Here is an 18,105-nt window from a genome sequence, read left to right on the forward strand (position 1 = left end):
TGCATACTGTACATGGTTAAATAATTACATAAAAATAGTCTTATACCTTTTGCATTCATTGCCTTTTCCCTGTATTCTCCTCAACTTCCTGTTTCAGGTTCATCTTGTTCATTCCCACCTGTCTTCTTCCTCTTTCCCATCTGCTTCCTCCTTCCCTTGTCCTGAAGCTTCCCTTCCTGGAACCGCCATATTTTATTCTCCCCCTGGGTCCCCTAGTGAATGGAAAAACAAATGAAAAAATCAAGGAACTGATTTATTTTTAATTTAGAAGGATAATGTAAGAAATCGGATAACTGAATTCAATAACATGCTGGCAAAATAGTAGAGATCTCGTAAATATCTGGTGTATAATAGGCAAGTAGAAGAACTACGTTCTTCTGGTGCCACATTTCAAGGTTAAGTGGGCAGTGGGCTTACCAGTATTAGCACTGTTGGTTGTTGGGTTTTCCCTATTTTGTGAGTTAATAGGAGAATTAATACTGTTCTACAAAGGTAGACCTGAGGGTAAATGCATAACAGTAACGTAAAGGCAAATTAGGAGAAAGCAATGATAGCAGCTTAGCAAAGCTGAGTCAATATCAATCAGATATTCTGCTGTTTTAGAAACAGTAATGATAGGGAATTCCCTGCTGGTCCAGTGGTTAAGACTCTGCGCTTCCACTGCTGGGGGCCCAGGTTCAATCCCTGGTTAGGGAACTAAGATCCTGAAAGCTGTGTGGCTTGGCCAAAAAAAAAAAAAAAAAAAAACAAATGATAGAAATGCTGTTACACTAGACAGCAATATATACATATATATCCAGAATAAATACATATAAAATAAATAAGTAGGCAGCACTGATAAAATCCCTCTCTTAACCACAGAAAGCAACCCGTCTGTCAAGTGGATTAGTTCTAAATATGTTAGTTCTAAAAAAAGAAGGCAGTCACTCCACCTCCAAGTCAGAAGGATAGTCATCTAGACAGCTGTTACATCTGGGAGATGTTTAAAATAAAGATGTCACAGAGAAGACTGCACTTGCTAGTGCCCAGAGGTGGATAACATACAGATATGGGTGCCCTAGGCAAGTTACTTAACCAGTACTTTGAGCATCAATTTCTTCATCTATAAAATGAGGAGGTTGGATAAGGTCATTGGCTTATTGTCACTGAGCATACAGTGTAAAGCAATGTGCCTGAGTTGGGTATGTCACAGAGAATGGGCAGGAGATAGTCCTGGACCTCATTCATTCATTCATTCATTCAGTTGGTCAGTCAGTCCCTTAATGCGTGGCTCTTGCTCAGTCACAGACATTGAGTATACAGCAGTGAACATAATAAATACATTCTCTGATCTGACAATCCCCATTCTGATGAAGGAGACAGCTAACCAGGCAATTATAAACCATTAAGATGCATGTTATAAAAGGGAAATTGAAGGATGTTATGGATAAAAGAGAGATAGCTAATAACTCTAACAGGCACTGTGCTAAGGTATTCATTTCTCATTTAACTGTTCACCCAGTCTTATAGAAGAGAAGAGTGAGGGGTTAGATCACAGCTTTGCAAACCTTAAAGTTCTATGAACTGCCTTTGGATCTTGCTAAAATTCAGGTCCTGATTCAGTAGGTTTGAGATTCTGCATGTCTAACAAGCTCCCACTCTGAGCAGCAGAAACCAGAGAGCTTGGGTCATCACCCAAGGTCGCCCCCCTGGTGAGGGTCAGTGCCGGGTTCCCAGCTTAGCTTCAGTCTGACCCCAATGCCTCTGCCTTTATCACCTCTCAGAGATCATGCCCCAAGAGCTCTTGCTGCTCTAAAATTCGGATTCCCATGCGAGGTTAGTTTGAGAAATGCAAATAAAATAATAGCAATAGAAGTTTGGCTTTTTCTGGAGCCCCAGCTACCCCCTAACGGAGGAGTAGTTGGGGATGTCTGGGCACTCCCTCAGGGCAGGGGACACTCCTGGCACAAGGCAAGCTTCTGTCACCTGTGTGACACTCAAACAGGTCCCTTCTGTGGCCTGGAAGTGTTAAAACACATCCACTGGTGGCCTGGCCCTAAGACCTGCCCCGGAGCTGGAACAAATGAACAAAGAAGTGGTCATAAAAATAATCACATATTGAGCCCTTAACTGTGTGCCTGGCACTTAACATTTAATTCTTACCATAACCCTAGGAGGTGAGACTATTATCATCATCTTCACTCTGCAAATTAGGAAACAGAGGTTAAATAACTTACCCGAAGTAACACAACTAGACAAAGGCAGAACCAGCATGGAGAACCAAGGCTGAGCCTTTTTGTAGGCTTATGCCTTATGTAGCATTGCTTCTAATTAATCATTCCAGCTGATTAGGAAAAGAAGGCAGCTCTGGGCCAGAGGGTTCCTTTACACTCTCCCACACAACACACTCCCATCAGCCATGGTGACTTACAAATACCTAATTGTTCATGTAACCATATATGAAATGCCTGCCTCCCTTCCTTAACCCTAGTCTGAGAAAATGACCTGTCAAGTAGTAAAAATGATACAGCTTTGGGAACCATGAATTAACTCGTAACTAGAACAACTTAATGCCTCTCTGTTCATTCTAGGCCTATTTGTTTATGATCCTTGCCTTCCAGGAACTTGAACTGTCATTTAAGAGAGAATTTACGTATATGACAGAATTAGAAAATAAAACACAGTACCACATAAAGTAGTAAATCATATTAAAGGCTTAAACTGTGAGATAATAACAGCTATTGTTCATTGATCATGATCTATGTACTTTCTTTCTTTTTTCTTTTCTTCTGTGTGCTTTCATTAAATCTTCCCAACAGCCCTCTGAAGGAGGTTATTATTATCCCTATTTTATAGATGAGGGAACAGATGCTCAGATAGACAGTTATTGGGCCAAGGCCAGACAGCTAGTAAGTAGGAAACCTGGGATTGAACCAGGAAGTCTGACCCCAGCCCTTACACCCCACCGCATCACCACATGGCAGTGCTTTACGACCTCTCTCTCAAACCAACCCTCCATGCAGTGTATCTGCCAACAGGGGACAGATGTGCATTGCTTGGAATTATAAAGAAAGGCCTCATGAAGAAAATAGTATTTGATGAAACTTGTGCCAATAAATCAACCACAACTTACCTTTATCAACCACTGAGTATAGTATTAGAATGTTGTAAATAGACAATAAATACTTTTTGAGCTGAAATATTCTGCTTAACTAAGAGTTAGCTATCGAAGGATAGCTGTGTGTGTGTGTGTGTGTGTGTATGTGTGTGTGTGCACGTGTGTGTGTGTGTGTGTGTGTAGAAATGAGAGGGTAGGGAATACTGGTTGGAGAGCATGGCATGAGCAAAGCTTTGCCAAGAATAAGCTCAGCCTGTCTCTGGGAAATTGTGAAAAAGCCAGCCTGTCAACAGTGGAGAGTTCATTTAGTCATTCAGCAAACATTTCTCGAGCACCTACAATATGCCAGGCACTGTGTTAGGTGTTAGGGGTACAAAGATAAGTCAGACACAACCCCAGCCTTCAAATGCTTCACAGTCTTGGTTGGGGGGAGGGGCTTGTTGGGGAGGAGACAGACAGGTCCAGCTGGGGCCACATAAGCTTATAAATGGCTTAAGAAGGGTCTGGTAAAGAGCCGAGGGTGCAAAGAGGGAGACCCGGTGGGGAAAGGGAGAGAGAAGTTGAGCAAGGATGGTCAGGCCCCTATAGGCAGAGACGAAGAGGGCAAGGGGCGGGGGGGTAGGCGAGGGAGGGTAAGAAGATCCTTGGCTGTAATACCCTCTGGTCATTTCAGTGACCCCCTGAAGCCTGGCTGGACTCCTCTGTTGCATAAGCACACTCAGGCCATGAACAGATGCTTTCAGACAAGATCCTTTTGTAAGATTAACAGGGCAGCTGCTTTCTGTGTTTTCAGGCGACTTCCAGGAAACACTTATGTATACGCTTTTTTTTTATCTCCCAGTGACCTAGTTGTAGAAAGAAATAGGAAAACTAGTCATGATCCTAACATTTCTGCATAAAGAAAGTTTTCTGCAACATCAGAAGTCGCTCCGTAAATCTTCTTGGAGCGTCTCCATGTGCCACACGGTGTCTGAGGTGCTGAGGATACAGCGGTGAACAAAATCCCTGACTTCATGGAGCTGACGTGCAAGTGGGGGCCACAGTCACAGCCCCAAAACAACACATAGATGTACAATATGTGAGGGCGTGACACGTGCAGGAAAAGAAAGCAGGGTAGGGGGCGGGGTGACATTGGGGAGGGCCATTGTGTGGAGGATGTCAGGGGAGGCCACACTGACAAAGTGACAGTGGATCAAAGACCTGCAGCGGGTGAGGCGGTGAGTACATGGGTCAGTCATGGTGGGGGAAGAAGAAACCCAAGTGGGAGAGTGCGCAGTGTATTCCAGAAATAGCAAGGAGGCCCGTGTGGCTGGAGCCGACCAAGAGAGGGGAGAGGCCAGGAGCTAGACCCTGCAGGAGGGGCTTTCCTCTGCCTGAGATGGGAGCCTTGGAGAATTTGAACAAAGACAGTTCAGGGTCTGGTGTCCTTTGAAAGTACCACTCTGGCTTTTGAGTGGGAAATAGAATGCTGGAGACAGAGTGGCCAAAGGGAAACCAGTAGAAGACTATTGTGACAGCCCAGGTAAAAGAGGATGGGGATTTGGGCTAGGGTGGCAGCAAGCGGAAGTTGTGAGATGCAATCTTATTCTGGATATTTTGAAATCCAAAAGGATTTGTTGATGGATTGGATGAATAGTCAAGGATGATTTGAATTCTAAGGTTTTCGGCCAGAATAACTGGAGAGAATTATTAATTAAGATGGAGAAGATTTCTTGAGGTTAGAATTCGAAAGTTTGGTTTGGGACATATTAGTTTGAGATGCCTATCAGGAGATACAAGCCCTGAGTTCAGAAGAGAGGCCAGAGCTGGGGACCTTAGTTATTAAAGTGAGGATGGTAATTAAAGCCACGGGACTGGGTGAGATCACCAGGGCATTGAGGGCAGGTAGAAAAGAGGTGTGGTCCTCAGGGAAGGCCAGTGTATGGAGGAGGACCAGGGAGGGGAGGAGGGGAACCAGGAGAGAGTAGTATCTTGGAAGCCAGTTGCTGCTGAGAGAGGAGGAAGCTAAGGACTAGGGTCAGCCCTTGGATTTGTCAAAGGAAGGTCACTGGGCTTCCCTGGTGGCGCAGTGGTTAAGAACCTGCCTGCCAATGCAGGGCACACGGGTTCGAGCCCTGGTCTGGGAAGATCCCACATGCCGCGGAGCAACTGGGCCCGTGAGCCACAGCTACTGAGCCTGCGCGTCTGGAGCCTGTGCTCCGCAATAGGAGAGGCCGCGACAGTGAGAGGCCCGCGCACCGCGATGAAGAGTGGCCCCCACTCACCGCAACTGGAGAAAGCCCTCGCACAGAAACGAAGACCCAACACAGCCAAAAATAAATAAATAAATAAATTTATAAAAAAAAAAAAAAAAAAAAAAAAAGGAAGGTCACTGGGGACCTAGACAGAAACCTGTTTAGATAGAGCAATGGGGATGGAAGGCTGGTGTTCCCATCAGGGTTCAAGGAAACACGTGGGAGGAGAGGACAAGGTAAGAGTACACATCTCTTTTAAGGAATTTTGTGTAAAATGCAGCCAAGAATGGAATTGGAGAGGGATCAAGAAGGAAGACATTATTTCATAGTTTTAGGCAGTGGAAACAAATGAGAGGAAAAATTAACCATGCAGAGGAGGGGAGTGGGGATTGCTGGAGCGATGTGTCCTTAAGTTGTTGAGAGGGGATGGGACCCAGTTCATAGGTGCAGGGGTTGGTGTAGATGGGAGTGTGGGCAGTTCACCCATTGTCGGAAGAGGGAGGGCAGAGTACGTGGCAGGTAGATGCATTGGTGGAACGTGTGAATGTTCTCCTCTGATCACTTATCTTTTCTTCCTGCTGTTTGCATGTAGTAATGGTGCTCTGTTTTCATCAATTCTAAGATGCAATTTTTTCATATTGTAGCTTCTATGAAATTGGAGTATATCTTAAACTCAATGGAGTGTTTCATTGTTGGTTTTTATTCTTTCTCGGCGCTACATACGATATAGATGACTTGGATTCAGTGAATATCACTGACATCACTCTACTTTGGTCCCCACTAGAGTTCTGCATTGGGGAGGGCCAAGCAGGGTCCCACAAATGCTGATTGCCTTGTGAGTTGAGGGGGAGATGTCGACATTTTCAGGAAGAAACTTTGGGCTGGAGCTAGCTCTCTGTTACACATGCGTGCAGCCCAAGCCTCTGCAGAAGGATCAGGTGCCTGGAGGGCAGGGGAAGGAGGCTGGCTCTCTGCCCACAAGCCACAGAGCTATCTGGGCTGCTGACTGTTTTCCCCAGGGGGGTGTGGGGGACCGAGGACACTTGGCCCACAGCTGAACCTGGGCAGACACTCCTGACTCAGAGACCAAACGCTTCCTCCAGGCAAATAAGTTCTGGGCCCTACATCCTGTGCGGTGAAGACAAGGAGAAGTCCGGGGGTCTGAGAACAGGGAACTGTGTCACGGCATAGCTCCAGGGGTCACTTTGGTTTCCTTGACTGCTAGCAGCTGTGCCTTTTATTGCTTGTGTGGGTGGAGCTGGAGCTGCAGCCCTCCTTCTCTGTAGTGGGGAGTCTAGGAAGGGTTTGAGAGGGTCCCTTTATCCAGAGAGTTGACTGTTTACTATATGCTGCGCTAAGCACTGGATGTACAGTAAGCAAATCCAGACAGGGCCTTGCTCTCAGAGCATATATCTAGTCAGGGAGATGCATTAATAAAATAATGTCTATTTTGGGACTTGCCTGGTGGTCCAATGGTTAGGACTCCACGCTTCCACTGCGGGGGGGCATGGGTTCGATCCCTGGTCAGGAAACTAAGATCCTGCAAGCCACTAGGCATGGCCAAAATAATAATATAATAATAATAATAATAATATCTATTTTTAAAACGTTAAAGAAACTATGTGCCAGGACCTGTTCTAAGTATTCGATAAAGATTAACTCCCATAGTTTGTACAATAATGTAAGAACCCGGTGCTATTACTATTAGTCCTGCTTTACAGATAAGAAAAACTCAGGCACAGAGAGGTTAATTATCTTGCCCAAGGTCACACAGCTCATAAGAGGTGAAGTCAAGATTCAAACCCAAGCAGTTTTGCCCAGAAGTCCTAGCTCTTAACCTGTGAGGCCCTGCTGCTTCTCAGTTATTTTATCTAGCTCAGTTATTCAGAAATAAAACTCCCCCTGGAAATGGAAATGAGGGATTTTAGCATCTGATAAACCAGCCTTGAGGCCTGTTTGGGGAGCCTGCTGGGCATGGAGCAGTAAGCAGTTTGTATCGGGCGCTTGTGGGATATCTTGAACTCTGGGCTTCTCTTCCCGTCTTCCTCTCCCAGCTCCCTCCTCTGTTGCCTTCTCCACTTCCTCCCCGCACAGCATCTCAGATGCTTTCACACGGCTTTACTGTTGGGGGCCCCAGGTATGTTTTTTTCTTCGACCCGTGCAGCTGCAGTGTCATGGGCTGACTCAATCTGGCAGAGAACCCTGCCCAAGAGAGGCCCCAGTCTTTGTGGTGCTGTCGGGGAGGAGGGGCAGGGAGAAACGGGAAATCAGATTTTAAGAACAGAAGCAGTTCTAGGGGACTCCCCTGGCGGTCCAGTGGTTAAGACTTCGCCTTCCAATGCAGGGCGTGTGGGTTTGATCCCTGGTCAGGGAGCTAGGATCCCACATGCCTCGTGGCCAAAAAGCCAAAGCATAAAACAGAAGCAATATTGCAACAAATTCAATAAAGACTTTAAAAATGGTCCACATCAAAAAAATCTTAAAAAAAAAAAAAAAGAATAGAAGCAGCTCTAGACCAAGACTTTGTCTACCCAGGGCAGTGGCATAGAGTCCTTGCAAAATCTTGTCTCTTCCATTGGCTAGTTCAAGGGGCTGCGAGATATTCAGGACTCGACACTATCACTATAAAATTGAATGTTCCTTCACACTTTACCAAAAGCCCTTTTACTGTCCCGATCTCCTCTGGCTCCAGCAGCAACCCCGGGAGGGAGGTATCCCAGGGAGGGAGGTATCCCCGGGGGAGAGGTATCCCCGGGAGGGAGGTATCCCCAGGGGGGAGGTATCCCCGGGAGGGAGGTATCCCCGGGGGGCTGGGGGAGGTATTCCCGGGCGAACACAGCCAGCTCCCAAAAGGTCTTCAAAGCCACAGTTAGCTTGGCGGACGCTGAAACCCCAACTCCAAATGGTGAGTCATTTGCATTTCTAAAGTGAGTTTCATTTCAAAATAACTGGGGCCGGTAGAGCTGGCGGCACGGAGCTGGGATTCTTTGTGCTTTAAACTCCATATTCGTCCACTCCATCTTTTTCCCTCTCAGAAGAGCAGGACAAGACAGTTGCACATTCAGTGCCTGGTTGCAATTCTTCGAGAACCAAACCCTGAATCCCTGGACACACCTATGTGCCATCCTTGGGCTCCAAAGCCAAAAATTGGCCTGATTTTTCCCCTAAGAAATAAACACCTAATTTCTAATTAGAGTGCAAAAAATTCAGGGAAGCTTCTGGAAACTCAAGCATGTAGCGTTACTAGGGATGCCTCTGCTATCAGATTTTGAGTTTGGCATCTTTCTGAAACTGCTTCTGAAATATGCTATTTCTGACAAGAAGACAATACTAATCTCTATTTTGTAAGATGGAGTGAGGGTTAAGTGAGGTAATAATTCAACATTTCCTATGACAGTAATTTTTTTCTTCCCCAAATTATTATGCTTTCTATTGAGTTGGCCAAAATGTTTGTTCAGGGTTTCCGTAAGATGTTATGGAAACACCCGAACGAACTTTTGGGCCAACCCAGTATATTGGGCCAAAGATAGAAGTAGCTAAGAACTTGGGAAGTTTTATAAATAGAATGACTTTGGGCTTTAGCTGGGATAGCAACTGGATTCAGCCCCTTCTTAGGGTCCAGGAGATAACTGGATTCTTGAAGTCAGGCTGACGTCAGAGCAATTAGGCTCCCCGCCCCCGTCCAGCCCAGCAGGCTGAGCACAGCTCTAAAGGCTCTGTGGGTGTTCTGCTGGCACTTCCTTCAAATGCTAATGAGACGCTCACAAATGCTAAACAGTGGGACCAAACTAGTTTCTGCTGCCCGGAGCAGCTGAGAATTATGGCCTCACTCTTCCCCAGATTTCCCAGGCCCTCCTCCCTCTACGTTCCCACCAGCTGTGCTTAAACTGCCAGGAAATAACTCTCTGGGCTCACAGGCTCTCTGGGCCTCTGTCCCCCCATTTGTCTTTCATAGCAAATGCAAACACCCCCGGCTCTCCAAACCCCTTCCTCTCCTCACCAGCTTCCCACAGGCCTTTGGGTCTCTGCAGTTTCGCCAGGGATCCCAGGCAAACAGCAGCTTCCTACCAGCCTCTACCAAGCATAGAGACCTCCACTCCAGTCTGGCCCTGCTTGAGAGCTACAACTTCTTCTTAGCTGGTGGGGCTTGGCCCCTGGTGCCACCACAAGTTTTCACCGCCCCGACTGAGGGCACACGCTGGTCTCAATTCCTTCTCCAACATCCCTGACTGGTTTTGTAGGTGCATCTGTCTCGTGCGCCTGGTTACTTTGTGAAACTGTAAGATCCTGGACTGTTAGGAAGTGGCTCTGAGGTCTCTTCCTCTCACCTGTATAGTCTGCCACATCTCCAGGACGAAGGTCTAATCCTGCTGGGTTGTAGAGGCAAGACCTTTAGTTGGCTAGGGATTATGGGATGATTTGTCTAAAAACATGATTTATTTAAGGTCAGATATAATATGATCTTTCACTGTGGTTAGAGATAGCAACAGTAAGAATCCCCAGCATAGGTTTAGTGCTGTCATGGTTTCCAAAGGACTTTTATGCACATTTTCTTATTTCATTGTCACAAACACCCTGTGGGTTGAACAGCTATTTCATGTAAGAGAAACCTGAGACTGAGAGGCCTCACTGTTTGCTTACTTTCTGTCCTGTAGCCAATAAGTACAAAGGACTTTGAGGCAAGTCTCCTACTGCAGCCAATATACTCATTATACTAAAGTAACTCTGCTAAAAAAAGATCTACATAGAATTTGTACAAATATTTACTGATTGTGTGCTTAGATTATGCTTTAGAATCACAGCTCCCCATCTCTTAGGTTCTTCTCACCTCCGTGAAAAATCCTTTCCCCTGCTCTGCTCCTTGAGTAAATAAATATCAAAATCAGGGCAGGATGATCAGATTAGTAGAGATTTTTTAAAAAGTAACACTCACTGCCAGTGAAGATGTGAAGAGATGGACACAGATACACTGCTGATGGGACTATAAATTGGTACATTGCTTCTGAAGGGTAATTTGATAATAATCATTAAAAGCTTTTAAAATAAACAGAATTTTTAAAAAATAAATAAATTTATTTATTTATTTATTTTTGGCTGCATTGGGTCTTCGTTGCTGCATGCAGGCTTTCTCTAGTTGCGGCGAGCAGGGGCTACTCTTCGTTGTGGTGCGCGGGCTTCTCATTGCAGTGGCTTCCCTTGTTGCGGAGCACGGGCTCGAGGTGCGTGGGCTTCAGTAGTTACAGCATGCGGGCTCAGTGGTTGTGGCTCGCAGGCTCAGTAGTTGTGGCTCACGGGCTTAGTTGTTCCGTGGCATGTGGGATCTTCCCGGACCAGGGCTCGAACCCGTGTCCCCTGCATTGGCAGGTGGATTCTTAAGCACTGTGCCACCAGGGAAGTCCCAGCAGAATTTTTTTGATGTAGGAAATCCACCCATCTATAAAAATATTTTGTCCTAAAAGAATAGTCTGAGACTGCAGGGAAAAAAACGTATGTATCAGAATATGTTTATCTCTGTTATTTAAAACACAACAACAAAAACCTAAAATAATATGGGTAGTCTATAACAGGTTAAATAAGGATCTACTGAGAAGATGAAATATTCTACGGTAACCAAAAATGGTGCTATGGAAGAATATTTAAGACTTTGGGAAGATGTTCCTATGTTGTCAAGTGGGGAAAACTAAAAAAAACAGTTAGGCAATGTAATCTTAATCTGGTTTTTAAAAAGATAGCTCTAACTAGAAAGACGTAGATCCAACTGTTAAGAGCAGTTATCTCTGGATCCTTCCTTCCTTCTTCTTCCCCTCCCTTCCTCCCTCCCTCCCTCCCTCCCTCTCCTCCCTTCCTTCTTTTTGTATTTTCCAGTCTTTTTTACAATAAACTTAATAAGTATGTGTTGCATGCGTAATCAGGAAAGAGAAGCATTTCTTCTTTAGATGGGGCTCCAGGAATGAGCCCCTGCGAGTGGCGGGTGGAGCTTGCGGTGGAGACTGGAAGCAAAGAAGAGGGAACAGCTAACTAGTCTATGAGCAACCAAATCGGAAAACAACTATATTCTGGGACTGAATGTCTTTTTTTTCTTTTTTTGGCCGCTTATCTAAAGAGGATAGTGTAAGAAGAAAAGTCAGCGGTTAGGCTTCTTTAAAACTGGGCTGGTGGTTTTCACTCCTCCTGATTAGACCAGGGGAGCTCTGGCTCCTTCCGACACTAAGAGCCTCTCTGGAGAGCAGCCGAGGTGGCAGGTGTGTCCTTGGCACTGCCCTCTGGTCCCACAATCAGCCTGGAGCCGCCCCACGCTGGACACCCTCGCTCCCCACTCTCTCCACTCATCTCAGAAGCATTAGTTTACTTCAACTCATCAATTAGAGCTGGAGGGGCCCTTAGAAGCCCTCGGGCATGAGGAAGGGAGGCCCCCAGGGGTGCCCCACTCACCCAGCATCTCTCAGCTCAGCGGCAGTGAAACGGGGGTGTCTGGGGGATGGGAGACAAAGATTGGAACCATAATGCAGGTCTCTCAGCTTCCCAGAGGCTTGCCAGACCCAAAGGAATAATTTCAAATGATAGTATTTTTAGGCATTAGCCACCAACTACTGTTTAGGCTTATGATCTTCGGGTTTTTTTTTTTTTTTTTTAATTTTGAGATTTTTTAGTTTCTGCCATTCAAACAATTGGGGGAAATAACTTTAAGGAAAAATGTTACAAGGCTTTCAAACAGGGCTGCAGGTGGAGTTAGGCCATGCATCGCTGGGAAGAGTGTAAACAGAGAAAGGCGGCCCTACCTCACCTTTCTGAAAAGGGGTTACGGGGTGGGGGGGGGCAGAACTGGCATCCATACCTCACGAAGAGCTCGGTGATGGCGTCTGTGCCAGTGATTACTTAATGAAACAAGCACATGACAGGGCTGAGGCATGAGAGCCATGATTATGCCACATGGTGATTAAAAAGATGGGGACGGGTTGACTGGTGGGCTGAGATGCTCATGTCGGCGGCATTTGTGGTAGGAGTGACTCTCTTCTCCCATTTTCTTCTCCCTGTTTCTTCCTCCTATGACTCCTACCTGATGTAGTCTTTTCTCTTGGCCCCAGCAAAGCCACCCTGTCAGTTTCAGTGATGTGAAGATAGGGCTGAGAAAGGATGGTTTAACCTTCAACGCCCTCAGGACCAAAGTCCAAGGGCTTCTTCATGGTAAACAGAAGCCCTTCCTAGGTGAGTCCTGCCTACTTTCTAGTTTTATCGCTGGCCACTTCCCTTCACACTCTCTTGCTTTCCACCACAGTGTTCCCCAAACATACCACACTTTCATAACGTGCTTTCTCTTGGGGGCCTGTCTCTACCCCATTACGCCTGGGATAACAGAAACTGTCTAGCTGTCCACTGAACTCCTTTTTTCCCCTTCCTTCTGGGCACGTAGTCTCCCTTGCAGCGAGCTGTGACCATGTGCCTGAGTTCTGGTCAATGGAATATAGAAATGATTGTGCGCCACTTTCAGGCCAGAGCTGTGGAAACTGTATATGCAGACTCCTTCCTGCTCTTTCCTTCTGTAGCGCCCTTGAAAGCCATGAGGTGAAGATGGCGGAGCCCCAAGTTGGGAGAAGCCTGGCTCATTTATCCCCACCTGGAGGAGAACCTTCCACCAAACTTAGACTTGGATTTGGCTTTGAGTAAGAAAGAAATATCTATTTCAGTGAAGCAACTAAGATTTGGAGATTTATCTGTTACAGCAGTTAGCCTCACCATAAATAATTCACCTGGAGAACTATTCATCCTTCAAAGCCCTCTTCAGATGCCCCCTCCTTCAGGAAGCCTTTTCTGATTCCCCCAGGTAACAGTCATCCTTTCTCCGTGTGTGTGTGTAGCCCTTCAAAGATGCTTCACTCACCGACTCCTCCCCCTCAATACTTGACTTACGCATCTCTCTTCACATTTGACCAACAACGCAATGGAGGTAGAGATACGGACCTTTGTAATCCTAGCTTCTAGCAGAGTGAGTGAAAGATAGTAGGTGTACAATATGTAAGAATTAATTCATTCACAAGTATTTGTTGAGCTCGTTCTATGTACTAGGCATTGTTCTAGCACTGAGAACACAGCAGTGGACAAAACAGAAAAAAATATCTGTCCTCTACATTTTATAGGTTGGCTTTTGCAGTGCTTTAGACATTTGCCTTTCTGCATTTTAAGAAAAGTGATTTAGGGCTTCCCTGGTGGCGCAGTGGTTAAGAATCCACCTACCAATGCAGGGGCCACGGGTTCGAGCCCTGGTCCAGGAAGATCCCACATGCCGCGGAGCAACAAAGCCCGTGCGCCACAACTACTGAGCCTGCACGCTAGAGCCTGCGAGCCACAACTACTGAGCCCGCATGCCACGACTACTGAAGCCTGTGCACCTAGAGCCCGTGCTCTGCAACAAGAGAAGCCACCGCAATGAGAAGCCTGTGCACCGCAACGAAGAGTAGCCCCCGCTCGCTGCAACCAGAGGAAAGCCCACACGCAGGAACAAAGACCCAGTGCAGCCAAAAATAAAATAAATAAAATTTATTAAAAAAAAAAACAACACAAGAAAACACACACACAGACACACACACACATAAAAAGAAAAGTGATTTAAACTGGGACTTAGATAATAAATAAAATTTATATAAAAAAAACCACACACACACACACACACAAAGAAAAGTGATTTAAACTGGGACTTAGATAATAAATTAAATTTATATAAAAAAACCCACACACACACACACAAAGGAAAGTGATTTAAAATGGGACTTAATAATAAAATTTATATTTAAAAAAACACAAGAAAACACACACACACACACAGAAAAGTGATTTAAACTGGGACTTCAATAATAACATTTAAGACCTTATAGAGATAAGTATATCACAGGCAGTTGCCAGTGCTGGATACTGTTACTCTCTAAATACTTTAAAAAATGCCACAAAGTAAAAAACCAAAAAACTCTGTACTCACGGAGTTTACATTTCAGTGGGGGAACTAGATAATAAATAAATACATGTAGAATATCAATCTGGCAATCCATGCCATGGAGGAAAATAAAACATAGAGGGAGGATGGAGAGTATAGGATGGGAGTATAATTTTAAATAAGGTCTTCTTAGAAGGCCCCACTGGGAAGATAGCATTTTAGCAAAAACCTGAAGGAAGTGAAGACTGAAACTATGTAGGTGTTCAAGGGAAAAGCATTCCAGGCAAAGGTATGGCAAGGGTGTGTGTGTGGCAGGAGCAGAATGAGTGAGGGGAACAGAAAAGATGAAGTCAAGGGGGTTGTGTATGGGAGGTGGGGGAGGGCAGGATGTGTAAGCCTTTGACAGGCTTTGGTTTCTATGCAGAGGGAAGTGGGGAGCTACTTCAGTATTTTAAGTGAGGAAGTGACCTGAACTGATGCACAGCTTAACAGGTTCAGTCTGACCGCTATGTTGAAAGAAGACTGTGTAGAGGCTTATGGGTAAAAGGAGAGAGACAAGTCACAAGGCTATTGCAATAATCTAGGCAAAAGATAATGGTAACTTGAACCAGGGTGGTATTTTGGATATATTTTCAAGGGAGGATTCACTGATGGATCAGATGTGGAATATAAGAGAAAGAAGTCACAGATGACTCCAAGATTTTTGATCTGAGCAACTGGAGGGATGGAATTGCAATTTAAGGAGATGGGAAGACTATGAGAGGGGCAGGGCGGGTCAGAAATGTAGTTTTGAACTTATGCTTGATATGCCTACAGTCATGCCTAAGTGGAGGTGTTGAGTAGCTGAATGGATATGTTGTGTCTGGAAAGGAGAAATCTGGGATAGAAATACAAATTTGGAAGTTGTCAGCATAAATATGGTATTTAAAACCATAGGATTGGATTAGATGACCAAAGGAAATGAGTGTATATTGAAAAGCAGTCCAAGGACAAACCCACAGGCACCCTAGAGTGTAGAATTGAGGACGGTAAATGAGAACCAGAAAAGAACCAACCCTTCTGAGTTGCCAGGGAGACAGGATGAGAATCAGGAGGAGAATCAGGACAAGAGTGGTCTAGGAAGCCAGGTGAACATAGTATTCAAGAAGGGAGAGAGGTCAATTATGCCAAATTCCACAGGTGGGTTGAGTAACATGAAGACTGAGAATTGATCAAAGGATTTACCATGTGAAGGTCATTCCTAACCTTGTCCAGAGTGAGTAAATGAATGTAACATTTCCTCCATCTGTATTTGACTGGAACCCAAGAGTGCAGGGACTAAGTCTTTGTTTCTCCAGAAAGAGTTTGATGAGTTTGATAAATGACTGTAGGAATGATTGAATGAAATGGCTTTTCCCTCAGGGTCTGGCATCCCCCATTTCCTACTTTATTTTCCCTAGAGCTGTAGAGGGTGAGAAACTGCACAAAGTTCCCAATTCCTGAAAGCCAGACTGTCTGGAATTGCCTGTGGTTATTTCTCTGTTCTGTTCCACAGAGCCATAAAACACCCCAAGCCCTTCAGGGCAAAGGAGTCAAAATCTAAAAAACAAATACTCTAGTCCCAAAGTCACAAGAAAACATCTACAAACTGACTCAAATGAATGTAGTCAGGCCACTGGGAGAAACCGCATTCTTGAGATCATTAACTCATGGCATTGTTCAATAAAATATTTTCTTGGAAATTTTGATGATTCAAGGCATAATTCCATAAAATACTAATAAAAATTTAAGTTGAAAACAGCTGGACGTTGATGCATTGTTCTCTGGAAAGAGGAAGATTGCCCCTTGGGGCAGTCATTCTATAGTTGCTACCATTTCTTATTTACTATACGTGAGGAACTGTGCTAAGAAGTACTTTATGGGCATTTAGCAAACTGAATCTTCATAACCAGCCTATAAGAAAGGTACTATTATCATCCCCAGATTATAGATGTAATAGTTACATATAACAGCTGATGAAATGGAGGCTTGGAAAGATTGAAGGGATGTCTTGGGATTGAGTATCTTCCCTATTGAAGGACCCTCAGGAGTGACCTGATCCCCGTCAGGAGAACTGTCTCCTGGACAGGATGAGGAAGGCCCTGGTGCTGCTTCTAGAAGGCAACTTTCCCAGGGAGGAAAAGAGGACCCAGGGGTGTGATTCTGGGACACAGCATCCTGAGAGCTGAGGTGCAGGTAGGGGGTGTAAAGAAGGCTCCTGAGAGAAAGGAAGTAAACAAAAACACAATCACAATTTATTTTATCCTCAGGCACATCTCAACTAAAAAAATATCGACTCCATTTTTTTTCTTTTTCACACCACGAGGCTTGTGGGATCTTAGTTCCCTGACCAGGGATTGAACCTGGGCCCTCGGCAGTGAGAGCACGGAGTCCTAACCACTGGGCCACCAGGAAATTCCCTTGACTCCATTTTATAGGTAAGGAACTTAAAGCTTCGAGAGGGTAAGTAGTAATTTCTCCCAAGTCACACAGATGTTAGGAAGGGGGAAGGCCAGAATTTGCCCACAGGGTTATACAATTTCAAAGGCTATGCTCTTACCACATTTCCAAAAGAACTCCAGACATAGCAATGAGAGATTCTTAAGAGATGGGGCTACTGAAAGGCACCAGTTAAAAAGAATGATCTCATTCACTGGACAGCTTTCCCTGGCCCCTCTTGTCTGTGTGTGTTGGGAAGCAGTCCACTCCTGTTATTCAGGGAGCAATTATTCCATTCTCATGGCACATTCAAAGCAATTTGCTTCTCTTCCTTTTCAACCATTTATTTTCCTGCTCCTGTGAGCTCTGTCAGGGCAGAGGGAAGAGGCAGAATGCTAACCCTCCACTTATGTAAATTTGGGGAAATGTCTTATTGGGGATGGTTGAAACGACTGGCTAACATGACATTTTATACAATTTTGTATGCCTGAATTATCTGGAACCCCCATTAGTTCGTTAATTGGTCCCATGGTAGGTTCACCAAGAGGTCACACACATGACACAGGGACTTTATCAGAGGTAAGCTCCATCCTAGAAACTCACAGGGCCAAGATGGTGGCCATTCAGTTTACGGCTGTTCAATAAATAATGATGGTCACTGGCAACTGACTCACCAAACTTTGGTCTTCAAGGAAGAATCATGGACTCCCAGGACTCAAGCCCCTCAAGAGGCTACCTGGACTCACCCAATCTGACCCCTGATCCTGGAAGGGAATTCCCTCTCCAACCTGCAGGACGGATGCCCTGGTCCTTTGCTGTAAGCCCTTCAGTGATGTGGCCCTTAACCTCACCAGGCAGCCCCTAGGACTGGGACCAGGGGGCCCTGTTTTTATTTATTTATTTATTTACGGCAGGGGGCTGTTTGTTTGTTTACGGCCATGCCTGGCGGCTTTCGGGGATCTTAGTTTCCCCACCGGGGATTGTACCTGGGCCATGGAAGTGAAAGAGCCGAGTCCTAACCATTGGACCACCAGGGAACTCCCCCAGCGAGCCCTGTTGAAAATCTCTTTCTACATTGAGCTGAAATCAGCCCCCCACTGTGGCTACTACCTAGTTCTGCTCTCTGGAGCTACTCAAAACATGTCTAATCCTCTTCTACATGCTAACTGTTCAAGTATCTCAGGACAGCTCTCAGGTTTCTCTTCTCTGCTCCTCCACTACCCAAGAGTTTAAATGAATTACAGTACACTTTATCTTTTTGAAGCAAGTAAAAAGACATTACCAATATAATGAAGGACCTGTGCAGCGATCCCCAGTCTCACACTCCTTCTCCCCACACCCCCTCTTATATATTTCTGCATACATACATACATACAGGTGTACATACTGCT

Source organism: Eschrichtius robustus, chromosome 2 (genome assembly GCF_028021215.1).
Source record: "Eschrichtius robustus isolate mEscRob2 chromosome 2, mEscRob2.pri, whole genome shotgun sequence".
NCBI lineage: Eukaryota > Metazoa > Chordata > Mammalia > Artiodactyla > Eschrichtiidae > Eschrichtius > Eschrichtius robustus.